Raw genomic sequence first — 7,096 nt, forward strand, 5'->3', positions numbered from 1 at the left:
CAGCAGCTTCAGTTTTTGATAGTCAAAAAGTTAATAATCTTTAAGTTAAATATGTGACATTATTTAGCAAAAAGATTGTGCTTTACTTTTTAATTTCTAACAAATTATGTGTCTAATGTTTAAAAATATGAAAAAAATGTGATAATACAAAAATGTGGGAGCACTGTGGCTAAAGAACAAAAAATCACTTGCTAAATAAGAAAAAGAAAACAAGGATAAATCAGGGTACGTAAAAGAATTTTTAAGAAAAATAATGTTTGAGCAAAAAGAAAAAAACAATAAAGTATTAGAATGTGAAGTTGAGGATATTTTCCAGAAAGTAGGATTTTAAAAAGCTGAGATAGTAAAGAGAAAAGAAAAAGTTTTTAAAATTTAAAGAATCACCTGGGAAGTCCAACATAAGACTAATAGGAATTTCAGAAAGATAAAATGACAATGTAGAATTTTTATATTTTATTTTATTTTTTTAGACACATGGCCTCATTCTGTCACCCAAGCTAGAGTGCAGTGGTACAGTCACAACTCACTGCAGCCTCGAACTTCTGGGCTCAAGTGATCTTCCTGTCTCAGCCTCCAAGTTCCCAGCTCATACCCAGAGAAGCTTTCTATCAATTTGTAAATAACCTGAGTGAAGAAGATTATAGGCTTAGGAGAGAGAACAGTTTGCTAGGCACCCCAGGTGAAAGTACTGAGGAAGAGTTGCTGAGAAGACTACAGCAAATTAAAGAAAGCCCACTACCTCAAAACTCAGGTGAGAATAGAGGAGACTCTTCAGATGATGTGTCTAATGGTGACTCTGCAATAGACTGGCTTAACTCTGTCAGACAAACTGGAAATACAACAAGAAGTGGACAAAGAGGAAACCAATCTTGGAGGGCAGTGAGCCGGACTAATCCAAACAGTGGTGATTTCAGATTCAGTTTAGAGATAAATGTTAACAGTAATAATGGGAGCCAAAATTCAGAGAATGAAAATGAGCCATCTGCAAGACATTCTAGTGGAGAAAATGTGGAAAACAACAGCCAAAGGCAAGTGGAAAACCCACGGCCTGAATCAACATCTGCAAGGCCATCTAGATCAGAACGAAATTCAACTGAAGCATTAACAGAAGTTCCACTTACCAGAGGTCAGAGGAGGACAGGAAGCAGGAGCCTAGACCATCGGAGAACCAGAGCAAGAGCTGAGAGAAGGAGGTCACCTCTGCATCCAATGAGTGAGATTCCACGAAGATCTCATCATCATATCTCATCTCAGATTTTTGAACATCCTTTGGTAAATGAGATGGAGGGAAGTTCTAGAACCCGGCCCCGTGTGACATTGAGAGAGCAAATATCTGGGCCTGAGTTGCTAAGTAGAGGTATTTTTGCAGCTTCTGGAACAAGAAATGCCTCTCAAGGAGCAGGTTCTTCAGACACAGCTGCCAATGGTGAATCTACAGGATCAGGATAGAGACCAACCATAGTCCTTGATCTTCAAGTAAGAAGAGTTCGTCCTGGAGAATATCAGCAGAGAGATAGCATAGTCAATGAAACTTGGTCTAGGTCTCAGATACCAAACGATACTGTCACCTACGAAAGTGAACGAGGAGATTTTAGGTGTACATTTTCACGTTCTGAGCAGGGAGGTGTGAGAACCTATGTCAGTAACATCAGAATTCCCTTTCGTAGAATCTTAAATACTGGTCTAAGTGAGACTACATCTGTTGTAATTCAGACCATGTTAAGGCAGATAATAACAGGTTTTGGTTAAGCTATTTTATGTACAGTGATAGCGACTCAGAGCCTACTGGCTCAGTCCCAAATCAAAATATGGAAAGGGCAGAATCACGGAGTGGAAGAGGGGTTCTGGTGGTGGTAGTAGTTCTGGTTCCAGTTCGAATTCCAGCTCAAGTTCCAGTTTGCCCTAGTTCCAGGTCTGGTGGTGAAAGTTCAGAAACTAGCTCAGATTTATTTGAAGGCAGTAATGAAGGAAGCTCATCATCAGGCTCATCAGGTGCCAGGAGGGAGGGTTGACATAGGACCCCAGTCATATTTGATGAAAGTGGCTCTTTGCATTTCCTTAGCCTGGCTCAGTTTTTCCTCTTAAATGAGGATGATGATGACCAACCTAGAGGACTCATCAAAGAACAGATTGACAACGTGGCAATGACAAGTTTTGGTGAAAGTGATGCATTTAAAACCTGTAGTGTTTGCATTACAGAATATAGAGAAGGCAACAAACTTCGTAAACTACCTTGTTCCCATGAGTACCATGTCCACTACATCAATCGCTGGTTATCTGAGAATTCTACCTGTCCTATTGTCGCAGAGCAGTCTTAGCTTCTGGTAACAGAGGAAGTGTTGTGTAATTAAGACTTGAACTCTCAGTTATGTAGCTGATATAGTGATGGGCAAACAGGAATCACTTGCTTTTATGTCCACTTTTTGAGTGGTACTTAAATGTAAAGTAACAACCTGAATTGAGTCATTGCTTTCTGAAGGAATCATCGTTGTTTCTCCAGTTTTTGTTCCAGAATAAAAGGAAATATTTTAAAAGCCACATTTTATGACATAAAAATCTGATTTCTGTAACAGTTAAATTGGTAGCATCACTGTTACTGATAATTTATCACATACACTTGTCAATTTTTCCTTTGTTATCTTAAAAGATCTGCCTTAGCAATGGCTCTGTTTCATGTTGATCTTTAAATTTTCCCACGCCGTAAGAGAGAGGGGCGAAGGAAATTAACAATTTAGACTAAGTTACAGTATGTATTTCTTAAGTAATTAAAGCTATACCATTCCCAGTTATTACTTGACACAAATTAAGCCACATTCTGAATATTGTTTGTTTGCCTTTCAGAGCTGGTGATACTGGACATGTCAGTGTAAGTAACACTTAATGTATCTTCTAAGTGTATAACTGTCTCCTAAGTCCATCACTGTGGTCCACTGTAGAGTGAGCTTATAGTTTGAGATATTTATCTTGTGGAAATATTAAAAAGCCTATGCTTGTGTAAGTCAAAAAAAATCACATTCATTTGTTTAAAAATGTAAAGCTATAATATAAAGGCTCAGTACTTTTCCAATGTACTGTTGTACGAATGCATTAAAAATTGTAAAGTACCATGCTTAGAACTGAGAAAACTGCTTTTTGTGAGCTACCATAGTAACAAACACACCAAACAAAGTACAGAGCTGCTTTTGTAAGTGTATAGATGTCAAGAGCAGAACATATCTATAATATTTAATATATGTGAACAACTACTGTGACATGCAAAGGAAAGGACAGTGCAGAATCAAACTGTGTCGAAGACCAGTGGAAATTGTATAATTTAACTTGGATTTAGGCAGGAAGTGAAAGATGGGAGGAGTAAAGAAAACTGCTCTGAAGAATTTAAAGTTGTCCTAAAGACAGTAATAATGCAGACACAAACTGGTTTCATATGGTGAGAGCAGCCACAGCAGCAGCTGGATCTGGTATTCTACCTGAGTAGATGAAGCAGAAGATCGACAAGTTTGGCAGAGTTTTGGTTTAAGAAAAACAAACCCCTACCACTTAGCACAAGTTAAATTGGTGTTTTTACAAGTGTGCTTCTCAAAAATGAAAAGATGGAGGAAATAGACTATAAAACCACTTTTAGCATATGAAATGCAATTGGCACACTTGTGTGTGTTAATAGGAAAGTCTCGAATTTGTGTTGTTTTTGAGATTTGGCATTTAAGGTACCAGTGCACACTTCATAATATTTCATTACTATCTCTAACACAGACCTAACATCTCAAATTTAAAGACCAGTTGAAGATTAAGGAATTTTTATCTTTTGTTGAAAGTGAGTCATGCTGGATTATTTGAAATTCACATTTTAATTGTGCTGCCCATATGTGAAAATGACACTGCTGCCTCGCTATCTATGGACATGCACTTTATGTTGGTTTCATAGTAGTAAGAGTAACTTCATGATAACCCCAGTCCTCTTGCCTAATTTCTTTTTTGAGGCTAGCTGGGGTTAGGATTAGAATAACTATGGAGCAGATATTTGTTCTTCTGGGAAAAGCTTTAACAGGCCAAAATAGGGATTGAACTTGTCCCTGGTCTTTATGAAAGCAAGCTAGCTACCCAGACATAGTCAAATACTCTACAAAATAAACAAGTCCGCTTCAGGAATTGTCTGGCTACCTTCACTGTTATCAGCTTAGCTGTAAAGATTATTTCAAAGCTCACTCTTTCATGATTTCTCCTGGCTTTCAATCCTGCCCAAGTATCAAAGAAATTAACTTGTAAATATGGTAGTTGTTTACTAAGGACATGTATTGCTCTTGCAAGGAAATAATGTCCAAACAAAGCTTCACTTATTTTTTTTTTTCAAATATAAGCAGATTTCACTGTTATGGCACTTATGTAACACATTTTATCTTTTTTTTTTTTTTTAAAAGAAAACCAGTCAAGATTAGAACAAAAGAACTTCTGGATGGAGACCTGCGTAAACAAACAAACTGATGCATCTGGCTATGTGAAAAATGGAATGAAAATGAAGTGTTTTTTTTCATATCTATCATTATATTTGGAGAAAATTGTGCATCTATTTTATACTGGTACATAGTAAGCTAAGCAGATAAAAGAATGAAGTAATAATAAAGAAAAACAAAATTTGTATAAAAAGAAACTATTTTAGTACTCTACCTGCCTAACAGTGAGGAACATTTACATAGACATTATAATACAAATGCAAAATATTTATTTAACAAACATAGTGATATTAAATTGATAATATTAATTATTACATGGATAAATTGTAATAAAAGGCTGTAAGGTATGGAAGAGAAGTAGGGAGAACAGAAAAATTCTCATCTGCAATAACATGAAGGCAAGACATTATATCTAAAATAGGTAAATATAAAGATGAGTATAGACATAGTAGTTACAAATATGAAGGTAGATTTCAGAAGAGAAAGCTAAGAAACAGTACTGGGACATGAGTAAGGGTATAGCTTGGGACTACATTTTTCCTTGATAAGCCTCATAGTACTACTTAACCTTTTAAACTATGCATTTATTGTTTTTATAAAAATAAAAATGAATTCTAGATAGACTAAAATTATCACTAATCTCCACTACTGTAACGTCGATAGGAAACTTCCTAATGTACCTTCTTTGTTGGGTCACAATACCTACTAATAATTCTTTCATTAATTATAAGATAGAGATCCCTAGTGTCTTAGACACTTGTATCAGTTAGCTATTACTAGGTAACAAACTTCCCTCAAAATTTAGTGGCATAAAGCAATGAGCATCTATTATTGCTCACAAGTTGATGGGTCAGCTGGATACTTTTCATTTCCTTAGGGCTCACTCATCTATCTGATATCAGTTGTGGGTCAGTGAGGCATCTCTGCTGCTGTAGGCAAAGTTCTCTCACATGTTTGGAGATTGCTGGTTCTTCGGTGCTCTAGGATGGAATTGGCTGGAACAACCATGTGGCTCTCTGCCATATGGTCTCTTATCCTCCAACATGTTAGCTGGACTTGTTCACCTGGCATATGGTTCCATATGGTGAAAAAGGGTTCAAAGACTCTCAAGTCTAGGCTCAAGACTGGCAGTTCATTACTTCTGCCTCGTTCTGTCAGTCGGTGCAATTAGTAGGCAAACCCAGATTCAAGGAGTAAGGGAATAGATTCCATCTGTTCATGAGAGGAGCTGTAGTCATGTTGAAATGGGTATGGATATGGGAAAGGACAGAGTATTGTAAAGACCATTTTTGCACTTAGTCTCCTTTACCACTCAAAGAAAGTCCCACTTCCCTTCCTCCATGGGTTTTCCCAAGTTCATATACATATATGCCTGTATGTCCTTGCTTTAACCAAAAGGCTTTTCCTACCTTCTACATGACATTCAAAACTCCTTCCATCCATTCAGACTATAAATCAAGTTTCTTTTCTCCTTTTAAGCCTTTCCTGGCCTTTCTAAGCCTTTTGTGATCTCCTATATTGTCAGTATCATTCACTTGCCATTTGATAATTTATTGCTACCGTGGAGATATCTTAGCCTTGAACTAGGCCATACCTTCCTTAATGACAGGAATTGTGTCTTATGATGTTTTGAAAAATACTACCATATGCCTATAAGACTGTCCATAAAGAAGGAATGAATGAGTGGACAAACAGACTACCTCCTCTAATTTGGGACAAACTGTCTGCCTATATAAAACTGGAAGAGCAGAGAATTGGAGGCTATGAAGAGATAATGTAAGGGAGTTTTGGGGGAGATGAAACTGATCTGTATCCTGATTATGGTCATGGTAACACAAATCTACATGTTAAGATTCATAGAACTGTATACCAAAAGAAAAAGAAAAGTAAATTTTACTCTATGATGATGAAAAAAAAGCCTCTTAACTCTATAAAATCATGACTCCAGTGTGAGTAAATTGAGCAATTTTCCTGGAATCCAAAAAATAAACAAGTAAACAGAAGACAGAAAGAAGAAAGGAAGCAAGCTACTTCCTATTTTAGCATCAAAAAGTACAAATCACTACATACAGAGTCACTGAATCTTCTTGTGAACTAAAATTATGGATGCTGCTCAATCCTCTTCTGCTGAAATTGTCCAACCTGTGTCTATTATGTTGGAAAATGCCCTTGCCCTGGTTGGACTCACCTCTGTTTGGGCTACATGGAAAGAGGGCTTACTGGAAGGTGTGCTGAGAGACATTGCTTCTCCCCAGCAGTAGGGCAGAGATGACAAAAGGCATTCCCGCCCCTCTTATATTCCTTTCCTGCTGCATGAGTATCTTGGCCTAAGGCACATTGGACAATCTCACAGGAGCCAGATATTAGGCATCCAACATTCCTTTTATTGATTATTATGAGGAGTTGAGTGCCAGTATTCAGAGAAATTGGCCCTCTCACCCTCCACTGGCTTCCCTTTAGGAAAGAGAAAACCTATTACCATGTCTCCCAAACACCCCTGCCAATGTGCTTTTAAAATCTCCTCTCTTGCCCATCTGTATCTGATCTGCAGTATATTTCGTTGTTCATTTTCTGGTAAAATATTTTAAAGCTTTGATATTTGTTGTTTAGGTCCTCCTTTGTGGGTTTCATTAATTCTTCCTGTAAAG

At 37.2% G+C, this 7,096-nt stretch overlaps 1 pseudogene; it reads left to right on the top strand.

Annotated features, from left to right (window-relative positions):
- The first annotated feature begins 931 nt into the window (after positions 1-931).
- Positions 932-2,347, top strand: LOC105502198 (annotated as a pseudogene).
- Positions 2,348-7,096: the final 4,749 nt, after the last annotated feature.

Source organism: Colobus angolensis, unplaced genomic scaffold, assembly GCF_000951035.1.
Source record: "Colobus angolensis palliatus isolate OR3802 unplaced genomic scaffold, Cang.pa_1.0 Scaffold78, whole genome shotgun sequence".
NCBI classification, from domain to species: Eukaryota; Metazoa; Chordata; class Mammalia; order Primates; family Cercopithecidae; genus Colobus; species Colobus angolensis.